This window comes from Ailuropoda melanoleuca, chromosome 3, assembly GCF_002007445.2.
Source record: "Ailuropoda melanoleuca isolate Jingjing chromosome 3, ASM200744v2, whole genome shotgun sequence".
Taxonomy (NCBI): Eukaryota; Metazoa; Chordata; class Mammalia; order Carnivora; family Ursidae; genus Ailuropoda; species Ailuropoda melanoleuca.
In genome coordinates, this window is record NC_048220.1 from 70,333,915 (window position 1) to 70,350,012 (window position 16,098).

Here is a 16,098-nt window from a genome sequence, read left to right on the forward strand (position 1 = left end):
TATATTATGAGTTATATGTGTCTGTCTTTTATGGAAATGAAGAAAAATTCCCTCAGAAAGAACCCAGATACTTGGCTATTTTCATATTTTACAAGGTATAGTGCTAAGTACTGTACCTGGCAAAGCGTCAGTAAGGATAAGAATGAGTACATTCATTTAGAATAGTAAGCTATGAATACCATTTATATTACATATATGCATCACATATAGCAACTACATGTGTATAGAATTTCTTTGAGTACTGTGTTGTTTATAAGAACTTTCCAAAAAGGATCCCAAAATTATTGATGACTGTTTACTTTCAGCCCATGAATCATTTCCTGAAGATATTTTACAATTGTGATTCAGCTGGGCTTTTAACCGACTTATTTATTTTTTTGTTTCCTTTTTTAAAAATCACCATTTCTGTTTTCAGATTATTCACAGGTTTGGCCCATCTCATGGGGTAACCACCAGACACATCTGTTGATTTCTCCCCAAATGACGATAGCAACAAGAGTGCACTTACAAAATAAAGGCCAGAGAGAGAGAGCCTTTTCAAAACACAACAGGGAAAATCACCCGAAATGAGAGAAATGAGATAACCAGCAGATGCTCCAGAATATGGAAGTCATCTGTAAGCATTTAGCGGGATGGAGAACGCTCAAACAGTTCTCCATCTGCCAGACGCCCGAAATAGCGACAGATGAGCTAGTTCTCTGAACTTCGACAACAGCTCCAGCTGAAAAAGCAGACCCTTTCTGCCAAGGGTCACTTGTCAAAACTGTTGACTGTAAATCAGAGTTCTCCTTTTTGGACTTAAAGTACCGAGAAAACACAGCCGAAATGTTCATATGTGCTTCTTACCTGGGGCAGGAAAATGATTGTCCTTGTCACTGAAGGTCTGTGGGGGTGGGGACAAGGAAACCCACATGTCGCATGCACCGTTTCTTACCTTTCTTTGACAAGTAAGAAGGGTTCCCAAACGAAATAACCCACATTTCAACTGCATTGGTAAATAGTGGTAAGGATATTTAGGTCTGGAAATAGTCATGAAAAGGCCCTTTATGTATTTTTTTCTCCCTAAAATAATTGCTGCTGCATTATACCATGTCTTTTAACGTGTTTTAGAAGAAAGGAATGTCTTTGTGTGAAGTGTATTATCTGGAATCCTTCTCCTCATATTGTTTAGATCATGAGTCTGTTTTTTTGCACTTGCTCCCAGGGTGTCTGAAACATTTAAAAAGAACAGCGGGTAGTCAGAACTGCTCATGCTGGCAGTGGGTGCCTTACAGTTTGCCATCATATAAATGTCAATTTTGCTTTCATTTACGGACCTAAGCAGAGATAAATCCCAGTAACATTGAAAGATGTCTCTAGATTTCATAGTTTGCTTCATTTCTGTGTGTGGCCTGACCGGTCAACCCCAAGCCTCTTTGTTCCTCTCCATCCTGTTTAAACTCCATTACTCTTTTCCTTTAATTTTTCCAGCTCTCCCAAGAGGCTAGGGGGATCTCTAGTGGGAATAAAATATATTCTAGGCCAGCGGTTCTCATGCTGTGGTCCCAAGGCTAGTAGCATCACTTGGAAACTGTTAGAAACAGAGATTCTTTACATCTCACCTATTAAAACAGAAACTCTAGAGTTGAGATCCAGTAATCTTTGTTTTAATAAGGCCTTCAGGTCATTCTGACGCACACCAAAAAAAATTTGAGAAGCACTGGTCTATACCACAATGCCAAATTTCCCCTAGGAGCTCTGCAAACCATCACCTTTGGAACACTCCACCAGTTTTCCCCCACGGAATTCCCCATGTGAGAGCCTGAATATTTTCAGATGCCCTTTTTGCATCCAAACTATGGTGGTCTCAAGGTATAAAAGGAATCCCATTTCATTTAAACCTGGTGTCAACGTTTAGAGTAGATAGTGGTAGATTAATTTGCATTAAGAATTTATCCCAGATCAGCAAAATAGATAAGTTAAACTATAGCCCTAATGCCTTCAAAAAATGACACTTCTTTGATTTTCCTCTCATGTATACCAAAAGGGAGATTTTAAAGCCTTGCAGAATAGCATGGCCAGCTGTGCTGAAGACAGGCACTCCAGTTGGTTGATGAATGGATTATACCTGCCAGTGAAGTTTCCTTATTGGTGGATAAAAACAACTGATTCATTATCTTCCTTAATGAGCTTTGATTGTACAACTCAACTGAATAAGGTTTTGCAGAACTTTTTAAGTTATATTCCAAAAGAATGGGTGGTCAAAATGTGCAGCTGAGGAACTGCAAAGTCAGGGTTTTATGACATTAAATCTAAAAACTGGTAACATTACAAACACAAAGAAAATAGCAAAAGGGATTTTGTGAAGTGGCAAAGTTTATGAATCACCTCAGAATAAAAGTACGGAACTTAACTTAAGAAAATAGATGACTATTTTGTTGATGTGCCTCTGAAAGGTATTGTTGTTAAGATCTATTGAGAATATTTCCTCAATGTCACACATAAGCTTCACAAGACCCACTGTACATTCCTATGTAAAAATTACATTCTTTTTCTTCCTCCTCCATGCAGCCCGTAGCCCAGGTAAGTGCCCTCCCCACACCACATCTGTAACCTCTGTAACCCAGGTCCGAGAAAGGGGAAAGACTGGAGCCATGGCTGGCCTAAGGAAATGCCTAAAGGTGGAGAAGGGCTCAGGCGTCAAAATCAATCAGTGGTCCCTTTGCTTTCAAAATAGGAACAAGATTTACTTTAAAAAAAAAAAAGATTTTATTTATTTATTTGAGAGAGAAAGTGAGTGGGGGGGCTGCAGAGGAAGAGGGAGAAGCTGACTCCCCACTGAGCAGGGAGCCTGACATGGGGCTTGATCCCAGGATGCTGGGATCATGACCTGAGCCAAAGGCAGATGCTTTACGGACTGAGCCACCCAGGCACCCGACAAAATTTATTCTTTATTCAAGAAACCACACCAAGTATTGTGACAGTGTCTTTCAAAATGAAAATGCCATTGCATTCTGTATTTCTCATTTTTTAAGGCTCGAGAAGACCAAATTTTACCTGGCACTTTCCAGATGCTAGCTGAGTTCTGGAGTTGGTGGTCCAAAGGTAAGTTCACCCCCTCTCATGGCTCAGACCCATAGGCTCAAGCTCTTTCCTCCAGAACCACATGCAGGTCACAGGCTCAAGAATCCCTGAAGGTTTCTTAGCAGGAGCCAGCCAAGCAGCCAAAAGAATTTCTAGGCTTCCATAATGATTGGAATATAATACACAGTGTTTCAGCACTGAAATAATACCCTTAATTATTGAGAATATACTTGAATGCCTCCTATTTGCCCAGGTGACCTCAATGCACTGGAACAGTAAGAAATACATAAGATACATAAAAACATTTCTGTCTGTCTCAGGAATAATCTGCACCTCAACTGGGAAGAACAAACCGATAGGAATGAAATGTTATCAGGATGCTACGAAGGAGTGCAGTCACTTCAAGTCTGGGTGTTAAGCTCCACTGCTTTGCACCCAATCCACTTTCTATACCCTGCAACTCTCTGGAAGAAGAGAGTATGCTACAGAGACTCTGTTATGTGTGGGTCTTGGAGACATTAATGAAACGTGAATAAATACAACAGGCATTAAAAAAATAGGGACTGCCTCATGTTTCAATTACTTTTGACAAAATAATCTGTGCCACACTCTAAACTCAGAAATGCAGTCCTTATTGCAAATACAGAGACATTCCACCCTAATGATTAATCTGAATAGTCATAGAAAGGGGAAAATTCACAGGGATTCATTTATATCCTTCTCGTCTCCGCTAGAGGTAAATCAAGTATCACAGAAATTCTACCTCTAAATAAAAAGTGAAAGTATTTAGCATTCTAGTTTTGGTGGTTTTTTTAAAATGGTATTTTTTCTCTTCACCTCTTTAAGTCGATCCAAAATTCAGAGCATTTACACACACACACACACACACACACACACAATGTCTTAGTATGTATGTATGTTTATACTACACACACAGAGAATTTGGTTGCATATTAGCAACTAAAATCCCTTTTGTGAAATGAACGTTCTTCACTATGACACTGCATCCCCTAACAACACACCACGGTGTTTCCAGAACATAACATTATGTTCTGAACTTAGAGCTATGTGAACAAATTCACACCCAAAGGAAAACCAGCAAAGTGCCTGGCTTGCTTCCAGTTTCACTTTCCTCATTGTTTTGCAGGAATGAAGAGCAATTTTGTGGTTGAAAATGAAAATGTCTTTTCCCAACTGTGATCAGCTCTTCTGACCTGGCAGAAATGACTTCAAGCCTGTGTGGTTCAGGCCTTGAAATCTTCTGCCTTTAAAACAATTTCTGCTCAAGAGGACACTCTCTGGAAGTTATGATGCATCACAAGTCCTAGTCTACATTTTCTGCTCGATCTTACCTTGCTTTCTTGCCTATGCGACTTCTTACTAGAGTATCATAAATTGTCTTTTATCCCAAGGCTTCCCAAGAGGAAACATACTATCCGAGGATGTGACTTTGGGCCATTTCAGGATGTACAGGTAAGAGTTAAGATTGATCAAGTCTTTAAGTCAAAGTACCTATGGGGCCAGGATCAGCACAAGGTGGTCCTCATATAGCATATAACTTAGACAGTTCGACTCAGGTCAAAATAAAAAATCCTGATTGGTGCCAAAGCTATGCTTTTGTCTCTTTTACATGTTTTATTTTATTGTCACAAAATAGAGGGCTATACAGGGGAAGGCCACTCTTGGATTACAGTACAATTTTTTAACAAATTATATAATCTCTTTGACTGATTTCACATTAAATATTTGCAAAGGAGGGTAGTTATGTAAAAATAAATGGAACTAAACTTCAGAGAATTAGCTACTAGAATCTTATTGGTGATTAACTGAACCGTTTGGTATTGGTATTATGTAAGCAACTTCAAAAAGAAAAAAATTAACAATAGATCAAAGTTCCTGGATGGAAGTTTTTTCTTTTTTCTTTAACATGTAGAAATGGAGGAGCGAATTAGTTAAGAGTTCTATGAAAAATGATATAAATATGAATTTAAATTAGTGATAATTATTTAATCTATGGTGTTCTAAAAATGTTAACATTATTTCAGTTTTAGCAATTATAGAAGGAGTTATATTTTAAATTCAATTCCATTTAACAGAATTCAAATTTGAAATTTTCACAAATCTCTAAAGTTTGAAATCATTCAAAATGTGATACTGTATTTTGAAAACTGAACAAAATCAATCAAAATCTATAGATTTTCAAGATTTCAGGATGAAAAAGCTTACAACTAATTTGCCCCTCCCACATCTCCCTTTTCTTTATATGCCTCTCTCTACTGGTTCACCCTTTCAGCGCTTAAATATTTCTTTCGAAGTACAAGATTCATAGTGGGTTTTCATTTCTATTTTCATAGGCTTCTTTGGTATCTTAAAAATCCCTTAAAAGGGATATCTGACCATCTTCAGAGGCCAAACACTTTATATTGCCTCCCCAGTCCCCAAAATTAATTCATATATCGTCCAGTACCTTGAGAAATGAAGAGGTAAATAAATGGTGCTGTTATAAATCCAAACAAATTATAAAAATTCATTAGATTCTCCTCCTGTTAAAAAGGAAACAACTATTAGTTAAATAACTTAAGGAACTGAATCTGAGTTGTTTTAAAATATGCTGAATATTGTAATAGAATCTATTGGCTCTTTGAAAGAAGGAAGAGCTTGCTTGGGCCTCTTGACCCTCACCTCTATTAGCATATATATCACTGCTGGGCAATGTATGCAACCTACAGAACTTAGCAAAATTTTACCCTGAAGAATAAAGTAGAAGCTGAAAGAGAAATAATGCCTATGAATTTTCTTGCTTTTTATATTATGGAAAGCTCAGCCATAATAGGTCCCTCTGCAGTAAGAACAGCCACAAGCATAAGATGGAAAGAAAGGTTGTATGTCAATCATCTCTCTCCTTGCCTTTCCTAAAATGTCAGAAAATTCTAGAAATGTGAAGCCGGAAGGGATCTTCAAGATTGCCTAACCGGACTGCATTGTTTAAAAAATTATGGGAATGAGATCTACATAAATTAATTGACTTATCCAAGGTCATACAACATGCTATGAGAAACAGAAATCTAGATTCTCGACCGCTTCACCTTATAGAAGCCGAGTCGGACGCTTCCCAGCAAAGAGCCAAAGACAGAGATAGTCTGGATGTACTATTTCAACGGGAGATGGTGCTGTCAGATGTTTCTTGTCTCCTTCATGACTACTGTGGCTCTTCCAGTTGACAGAAATAGCAAAACGAGAAGGAACACAAATCTATTTCTTTGGTCAAAGTTTTTAACTTCTAATTCAAATGATGGTTTTCCCCTCTAGCTTAAAAGTTAAAATTTAACAATTTTGTTGTTAATTTAAAAGCAATGGAAAATATTACTTTGTTTTTTGTAATATCTAAACTTCATACACAACACTTCAAGCCTCAGGGATAAATTACCAGTGGCTCAATATGTTCATAGTTCATGAGGCAAATAGCTTCACACCAGGATATTGAGTAGACAAAACCCGAAGAATGTAGCTTTCTTCATTTATTGCATACCATGCATCACATCACTGATGAAGATATTCATCCTGAAGTCAAAGGGTAAAATAATAATAATAACAGTAATAATAAAAATACCTACTACATGCTCAATTTCTATGTTGGGCAGAAGATGAGGGGCTGAGTAAGGAACAGACCTCCCTCAGAGAATTTTCTTTTGAGCAGGTGAGACATGATGGCATGCACACAAATGATCGCAGTTCAAAATACGTCACTTCCGTTAAAATAAAGGGACTTGAAAGAGCTTTCTAGGGAACATGAAAAGCATTGCGAAATAAGTGGCCTGTGAGATAAAACTTGGAAGCTCCCATAGGTCTGGGACTGGCAGGGAAGATGGAAATGGTCTAGGGTGATGTGGCCTGAAAGCCCCTCGGACCCCCTCGGACCCTCTCCAGTGTTCTCTGTCATTTCCCACCTCTGTGCCTTGGTTCAGGATGTTCCTTCTTAGAATTACCTGCCTCCACCTCTCCACCCCCTCACCTCCTCCATTGTTTGTGGAGCAGATGGGAGGATGGGTGTGGAGGGCTGAACAGCTTTAGAAATGCGAATAACTACTTGCCAAAGGTTATACTCTATCTCTGCCTTTAGTGCCCCCCCACCACCTACAAGACCTAGCCAAGTGCTGCACCCAGAGAAGCTGAACAATATTCAGCTACTCATTCATTCACATATGTTTACTGAGCACCTATTAAGATGAGACATTAGGAGGTAATGGATATCGACACCACTAATGCGGTCCTTACTTCCACGGAGTTTATAGATATTTGAATAAGCGGCTGCAACAGTGTGGTAGATGTGGTACCAGAAAAAGCATAGGGCAGGACAGTACCAGAGAAAGCATAGGGCAGGACGGTACGGTGGTACAGGGCAAGGGCACCTGCCCAGATTAGGAGGGTGGAGAGAGTTTTCCAGAGAATCATCAAGGATGATTAGGAGTTGGTAGGTGCCCTCGTGCAGCAGAGGCAGGCAACTGCCAGGACTCAGGAAGGCACCTGTGGAGGCCTAACAAGTGGGAACATCAGGCAGAGTGATGCTGCCTAACACTTGCAAGTGAGAATCTCCCAAATGCAGTGGGATTGTGACTTCACCAACCGAAGGTCAAAGGAAAAGGAGAGGGAGCTGACACTTTCCTACCCTCTGTGAAAAGAAGGACTGGCAAGGAGGTAGGGGACGGGGAATTTATTAACTAAAGGGGGAGGAACCTGAGATAAAAGATGGGGGCTTGCAGCCTCTTGAAGCTCTCTTGTTGCAAATTATGACCCGAGGTCAAGCCATCAGAAATCAGACCAGATAAAGCTTCAAATGGACAGGACTTGTTTTCATGCAAATGTCTCTTGAAATGCAAACTAAAGGGGGAAAAAAGAGTAGGAAAACACAGCATGAAAGGCAGAGGAGTTCAGCAGCAATGTCTTTATATTCAAAAAGAAAAAAGAGAAAAAAAGAAAGAAAGAAAGAAAGAAAGCAGCCCTGCAGAAGAGGTGGGAAAAACAACTCTTTCCAGCAGATCGCAAAGTATGTTCCCTGTAGACTGTGTTCATGCACATATTCTTTAAATTCCATCTTTTAAAATATTACTCTAAATTCTGTCTTTTAAGACATCCCAAATAGAATAGACCTTATGAACATCTTCACTTCATAATTTCAACAGAACCGAGACTTAGAGCCCGCCAATGCAAAGGAAATATTCTTTAAATAACGGGATGACGGCTCTGTGAAAAAAAGGTATGAGATGTCCTGGTTAGGGGCTTAGAAAAGAAAAAAAAAAAAAGTAGATTTAAAGATAGGGTACTTGACTCCAAAAATGGTGCTGTGAGACTGAATATTGTGGGCTAAGGAAATGTGTTTTGCTCTGTTCTGTTTAAATCTGAGGTTAAAAGCAGTAGTCAAAGCATGACAGCAAGGAGCTTTCTGCTCTGTTATATTACAGCTCACTTATTTCCTTCCAAATATTAAACAATGCCAAAAAAACTTTTAGTTATTTGGGATGTAATCCATTTTCATTTCACTCTTGTCCTTTTTTGGTTGTGAGATGACAGTTTAATATTCCAGGCTCCAAACCAGAGCTTGGCAAATGGATTAAAAAAAAAAAAAAAAAGTTAAATGCCGTAGGGAAGGAAAAAGGTATGCAATTAATTTTCCCCAAGAAACTGTGAAACTGGTGCTAAAGATGACTATGTTTATTATCGATTTACCTCCACAACTCTTGAAATCTTTCAGAACACCATAGCATGTAAGTAATTTTACTAAAGCTAGTTAACTCTTGGTTTTATAGGATAAAGACCACATTTATTGTCTTTATTGTCAGCATCTTTTTAAAAGTTGATATGTACTTATCTGAAATTAACTGCAGTATAGTGCAGGGATTAAAAACCCAAGTTTGAGAGGGGAGTTGAGTTTCAGTCTCACTTGTGACTCCTAAGTTGTGTCACTTTGGGAATGTTACTTAACCTCTCTCAGCTTTAGAGGTATCATCTTTAAAAGTGATGATACTAATAATTTTAAATTCATTGTGCTTCTCTGAGGATTAAGTAATGCAAAACAGAGCTGATGCATATGAAAAAGTGGATACATAATGAGCTTTTAGTAAATAGGAGCTCTTGTTATTGTTTGTTGTTAGATGAATGTTCTTGTCCTGAAGACTTACAAGTTTCCTTGGCCAGAGTCACCTTTTTGTTCACAGGATAGTTTTCTAGGTATTTCTGTATTGTATCCCATTGCAAATCAATGTCAGTCCAAGTATGTCGACAACATCATAACTTGCTCCAAGAATGAAGCGCAACATTTCACTCAAATGATGGCTTTTTGAATATACCCAACCTGCTTAAGAGCTAGATTGGTCACTCTGTCCACACTCACAAATTGCCCCTTCACAATCCTGTCTGCACATTTCAAAAAAATCAAACAGAAATAAGCTCATTTGCCAGTTGCCTAGCTTAACACCAAACATGGTAGGGAACGCAGTCTGTTAGTAACTGAGTAACTTCAAGGATTTCTTTCAAATGCTAGTTTAAAGAAAAAAAATGACTATAGCCAGGAGAAATTCCAGTTCTGAAAATACTCTGCACCGTTGATACATTTGTCTTTTACTTAAGGAAATGTTAAGTAAGTTTTTGAAGTACATTCTGGGCATAACGGCCTTGGAAAATACCTCTAAGATTAGCTTCTCATGGCTATTATTCAGTATCAGTTTGGGACGTCTATTTTATGTGTTTGGCTCTTGGATAGCTCTGGGGCTGCAGCAAGGATTTAAACGTTGCTCCTGACTCATAGAGCTTACTGTCAGAATTGGGGGTGGGGGCATATGGGGGGAACAGCTAGAAATTAAGGGTCTTTGCTAATGTCGTGTATATAATACGTCCTATAAAGGAGAAAATGTAACATAGCATAAGAATACATTTGCGTTTGATTTCTGGCAACATGTTGAACAATGGTCAAGCTTTAATCAACTAGTCGATGTACATTAGTTGAGAACTAGTGTTAGTGGGAAGGGATGGTTTGACAGTGGGAAACTGATGTAGAAAAATATCTTCCATCATTTCTACTGGGTCTCCTCCCTGGTCACATCAAGTAAGCAAACAATCTAAACAGGAACTGCAGTCTTCTTAAGCACATGTGGCTTTAGGCTGACTTCCTGTAGCGTCTTCACTCTCCTACCGGTTGCCATTTTAAATCCTTTCTGTGTAATCAAACACAGCCATGCTGTTGAGCCTCTACTATGAAATTAGAAAAATAATCATTATAACTCAGAGCCTCAGTCCCCAAAAACTTTTTGTTATAATTTCACTTGCAAAGACTAGTTAAATCCCAAACATGAAATCAAATCCTCAGCACCAGGGGAAATGGAGAACTCTTGACTAGCTAAGTATTCACCATCTCTAACAACAGATTTTTGAAGAAAATGTGTCAAATCATATTCAATATTAACTTAGTGCTAGCTCTTTGGAAGTTGTGACACCATTTGTTTGATCCAAGTTTGTTTCTTAGCTTCTGGCTATCTATAGCTATCTAAGTCCATCCTTGACAATTAATTTTAAAAAACAACTTATGAGATGGAAGGGGGTGGGTGTGCCTGGCTGGCTTGGTTGGTAGAGATGCAACTCTTGATCTTGGGGTCGTGAGTTCGAGCCCCATGTGTGGCATAAAGTTTACTTAAAAAATAAAAAGGAAGAAGATAGAGGGGGAAAAATAAATCTTAATTATGTCGCTGATCTTTTCCCTGAAGTACTCTATAAATATGTCAAAAAGCTATTCACACAAGAGGAGACTTACTAATGATATTCTTATGATTCTTTCATTAAAACTAGAAAACAGTTTAATCCCCCCCATCCCTTTGTTCCTGTTAATTTTCTGATCCCAACCAATGGGAAGGGGTCTTGGCTTATTGACTAGTTGCCCTTTATCTGTTATGACAGGAAGACAAATTATGCACATTTATGTAATTTGGTATCTTTGACAGAATTTTTATCTCAGTTTAGGATATCTAGCCAGTGACAAGGGTTGAAATAAATGTGAATGATTATGAAATTGATGCATATCTAAATATATGTATATACCCAAAGCATAATCTCCTTAAACAACCTTAAATCTTCTCTGGAGCAAGGTAGTAGTCAAATTACAAGAAAAATTTACACAGATGATCACACACGCAGACACACACACACACAAGCACACACACACATGCTTGATGAAGGGCCTAAACTGGGTATGAGAAAAGTAGAAAAAATTAAGGAAGCAGTTACTCTCTATCAAGGCCTTGGTTAAGAAGCCCTCTTAAAGATCATTGCATGAGGGACAAAATATGCAGTGCAATGATTTAAAAATTAACAGAAGTAAGTCTTGAAATTACTCAGTGGAATAGTGCAGTGAAATATGTGGAAGCCAGAAGAACTTAGTTTTATTTTCACAAAGGTCTATTTAAGAATGAAAGCTTGAAAAACCCTGTCTATAGCCATACCACCCTCAACATGCCTAATCTCTAAAAGTGAAAGCTTATTTTGACATCAACATATTTTTCCACCTCTGTACAATGTTTAGAAAATAAACTATTTTATTTAATGGAATTACAAAAGTAACCTTAAAATACCCTCATAGTTTAAAGGCAGTATTCGTTTAGATCAAGTCAGAATAGGAGAGAATAAGTGGGACATTTTGGGACACAGGTGAGTCCAGATGATTTCAAAACTGCCACATTAGAGCAGTCCAAGAGAGGCAACCAATGCCAGAGGTGCCAGAGGCTCATGACACCTTGGGTGATGAGATTACACGCAGATAATATTAATCCAATGTGCCGTTTAAATTATAGCCATACTCTAAAAAGCACAGGTATTCAAGAATTTACCTTGTTTTACCAAATTAAGGACTTAGGATAAAATATTGGTTGCTCCTGGGTTGGATTGAAAAAAAGAGAGAATTGAGTACTCCGGATGAGACTTAAATTATTTTTTCATCAACAAATACTCATTTCCTATTAATTTCCAACATTTTACTTGCTGCTAGGGCTACAGCTGTGACGCTGTGATGCCCAAACATGTTTCTGCCTTCATGGAACCAAAAGTCTCATTTAAGTCTTTAGTAGCACTATATACACTATATATATGTATGTATGTATCTATCTATATATATATATACACACTCTTTCTCTCTCTATATATATACATACTCTCAAGAGAGAGAAAGAGAGAGATTTATACCAACATTATGTGTGTGTGTGTATTCTTTCTTCCTGGATGTGTGTGAACCTTAATCAATGCCTTGACTATGCAACTGTATCTTATTGGGTGTGTTAGAGTTAGAAAATGGGCAGTTGCTACTCATTTTTTTTTCAATTAGAAAGTTCAACTTTCTGAAGCCAAATACAGTGTACTAAATTGTGTACTAAATACACTGTGCTAAATTGTAAAGGAATATTCACCCAAATTCAACAAACAAACAAATAGACTATTTGATTGGTTACTCATTAATATAAATAGGAACCTCATTTGCTTGCACAAAAAAATAGCTTTTAAAATATTGAACATTAATACATTTCATGAAGAAGATGGCTCCTGGCATAGAGGAGACCAGAATCCAGTGAGAGAGACCAGTAACAGAATATGGAAGGAGGGATAAATTTTGCCTAAATGTTCAGGGAAGTCCTTCCAAAGATACAAAATTTTGGCTGAGATTTAAAAGATGACATCAGAGCCCCATGCATAAAAAATATAACAGAGTTCTAGGCAGAGCACAGAGGACATACATAACATAGAGATCTGAAGACATCTGTGTGGCATGACTGAGAAAAGACTGATTGAAGAGAAGAGTATAGGGAGAGAGAAAAGAAATGTTTTAGAAATTGTTTCAAGGATAGATTTAAAATAGCTAGAATGACAAGCTGAAGAATACGGGTTAGATCTTATGAAAAAGGAAGAATCATTTAAGGTTTTGAACATAACTATTCCATGATCATAGCTGTGTTTTAGTTAGGATGAGTGATAAGTTGGAGTGGGAAGAGAAGAAAGGGAGAATGAACTACGATGAGAGAACAGTTTTCCAGGTTAGGGACAATGAATGCCTCACCCTGGGTTTGAGACTAGTAAACCCTCAACAAATACTCGTGAATGAATGGGAAAAAGGTAATGTAATTAAGTGACAGTGGAGATAGATTCAAGAGTCATTACCTAAATAAAACTTATGTGATTTAGGAAGAATATGATGCAGGAGGTGAACGAGCAATAGGAAAAAGCAATGATTCCAGGGTTTCAGGATGAGCTAGGAGGGTAGGTTGTGTTGCCATTAACTGAGTGTGGAACTAGTGTTTCTAGAGAAGGTGATTATAGTGATAGTGAGGGGATGAGAGATTGACAACATATGACAGCATATCGAGTTTGGGCTGATACCTTATAAAGATGTACTACACTAGATATGAAATCAGTATCTGAAGGTTAGAGAATAACTCATAGCAAGAGAAAGAGTTGGATATCATCTGAGGTTAGTCGAGGTACAGAGAGCTTGAGATTATATCAGAAAGAAGTATAGTATGAGGGAAAAAAAATGACTGTCACAGGTTGGGTGCCTAAGGTAGCAGGCTCCGAGATGGAGATTAGCCAGCATGATGTTTATTAGGGAGAAAGGTTAGAATCAACACTTTGGGGAAAAGGAGAGGTCAAGTTGGGATAGAGTTTCAACAGAAACTTCAGCTAATCTCCAGGGTTTTCTGAAGATGGTATGACCCTTTATAGTTGCCCCAAGATGGAGCAGATGCTGGACCTTATGCCCCTGTACCAATCAGCCATTGGAAATGACTGCCCTGGGAACGAGGCATGAGCTTCGGCTGCGTGAATCTCTTCAACTGAGGTTACTCCTAAAAGGTGCTAATAGGAGAGGTCTGCTTCTGTCAGCACACCCAGCAGCAGGAGTTATAATTGCTTCTTTCTATAATTTCCTTCTATAACTTCTTTCTGTAATTCTATAATTCTTTCTTTCTTGACGGCACATCACATATCTGCCAGGATGGGTAAGCCCAAAATATTGTAGGAAAGGCTATATTGAAAGAAGCAGTCGGTGAAGGAGGAACTAGAGCAAGGGTTTCTGGAGGCATAAGAACACTGGGATACAGGTGCACTGTGGAAGCCAGGATTCAAGAAGGAAGAGAAACACAACAGATATAATATCTGCAGAAAGGTTAAGGAACAAAATAACAACATTGGGATTTGCCACAAAAATGATTTTTTTTTTAATGTTACTATGTACAAGGGGAGAAAAGTGGCCAAAAGTGATCACTGTTGAAATCAGAGAAACAAAGAGGAAGTCAATATGCTAAGGAAGAAAATAACAGGCAGCAAAAGAACGCGTTCTCTTTCTATTCGGAAATTCACCTGCCATTACTAATCTACTCTGACCTGATTTCAACCAGCACAAGAAGTAAAAATGCTAAAACCTAGAAAAGCAGATTAATTAAATTGGCTCAGCAATAGGTTCATTTCATATGAGAAAACCTATCTAATAAAAAGTTTTCTTTACTCCTGTGAATTTGCTAGTAACAGTTCCCTTGAAAGGTTCCAAGTTATGTTTCACTCAAGATGTTCAAGAAATGCTTTCCTAGATATCCATTTAGAGTCCTAAAATTCTCTAAGCAACTTTATGGTCTGATAAACTTCAAGCTATTTTCCAGATTAAGCCTTGGATAGAGTGAATGCTTTTTGTCTGGTTGGAAGCCCAGTTCTATGGAAATCCATAAATAAATACACTTATTTAAAGTCACATAGAGCTTGACAGCATTCTTGACAACATATTGCTAAAAACAGTCCAAATATCTTCAGGAAAGATAAAAGACAAAGAAACGTTTATTGATCAATTATTATGCTCAAGACACTTTTTCAGATGTTTGCATACAGTTTGCCATTTGTCTTCACTCCAATTCTGTGAGCTATTCCCTGTCTTATAAATAACCTTTTTGTGTTTCAGCTTTCCAAATAACATGCCCAGTGTTACATAGTCTATAAGGAATAGAACTAGGATTTATTAAATATCTGAATGACTGATTATTTCATTCATTCAACAAGTATTATTAAACATCTGTTTTTTGCATTATCGGAACTCAAATGTGTTTGATAGCAAGCTCATGTCCTAAATTTTTATCTTCATGATTATTTTCATTTTTTTGTGTAGTGATTTTTATACATCATAATGTTTTAGAAACACATTCAAAAAAATCCTGCACAGATGTCTGCAATGGTAACTCAAGCTACATGAATGAAATGACTCAGGTGGTCACCATTGCTCTACAAGGATGCACTTGTTCCATAATGCACAGTGGGGGACACCAAGAATAGTGCCTGGAAGTGGTGAAGACTAATACATGTTGTTTTTCAAGTGACTTATATAGCATAAAATAGTCACTCTTTATTGAGCAAAACTGGTAAGGGGTTTTTTTTTCTCTTTTTTTAAAACTTTTTTTTTCAATTAAAACAATTAGAGTGAGTAAATCAAAGTATGTTAGAAAAAGATAAACCAGCAAAGAGAATACAGAGATATCTCCCTCATTTTCCTACCTATTGGATATAGAACTTCTGTGACAAAGAAAAAGATGTTTTGGGACCAAGTATATATATTCAACTCATTTAAATTATTGGAGCATTCACGTAGGGTCTGTTAAGTTAATTAAGAAAGGTGGCCAGTAGACTAAGATGGTTTTAATATGCTAGTAGCCTATGTAAAGAAACCAAAACCTAAGCCTGTGCCTCAAGTTTAAAAAATCAAAACCTAAGGACAACCAGTCACAAACAGCCAACTAAGCTTTTCCAAATAATGTCACCCCTTAAGCCATATCAAATAAGCCAATCAAATAATGTCCTTACTTTGCTTCCACCTCTTCTGTAGACAAGTCTTACCCCTAGCTCCAGCGCTCCTGACCATTTCCAGTTTGGTGATGTCCCATTCTAGTCAATTTTTGCTCAAATAAGCTCTTAAAAATTGTGTATGCCTCAATTTATCTTTTATCAGCTGACTGGTCTCTAATTCAATTC

At 37.7% G+C, this 16,098-nt stretch overlaps 2 long non-coding RNA genes across 3 annotated transcripts in view; one reads left to right on the plus strand and one right to left on the minus strand.

The window, feature by feature from the left end:
* Positions 1 to 16,098, minus strand: part of LOC109489700 — a 220,235-nt gene that overhangs the window by 100,998 nt on the left and 103,139 nt on the right. The gene's annotated exons all lie outside the window — the stretch shown is intronic.
* The window catches only part of LOC117801540, a 234,376-nt gene continuing 222,490 nt past the window's right edge, over positions 4,213 to 16,098 (plus strand). For both annotated transcript variants that reach the window (XR_004624163.1, XR_004624164.1), the window contains exon 1: positions 4,213 to 4,536. This is a non-coding gene — a long non-coding RNA (uncharacterized LOC117801540). The remainder of the gene's footprint in view (positions 4,537 to 16,098) is intronic.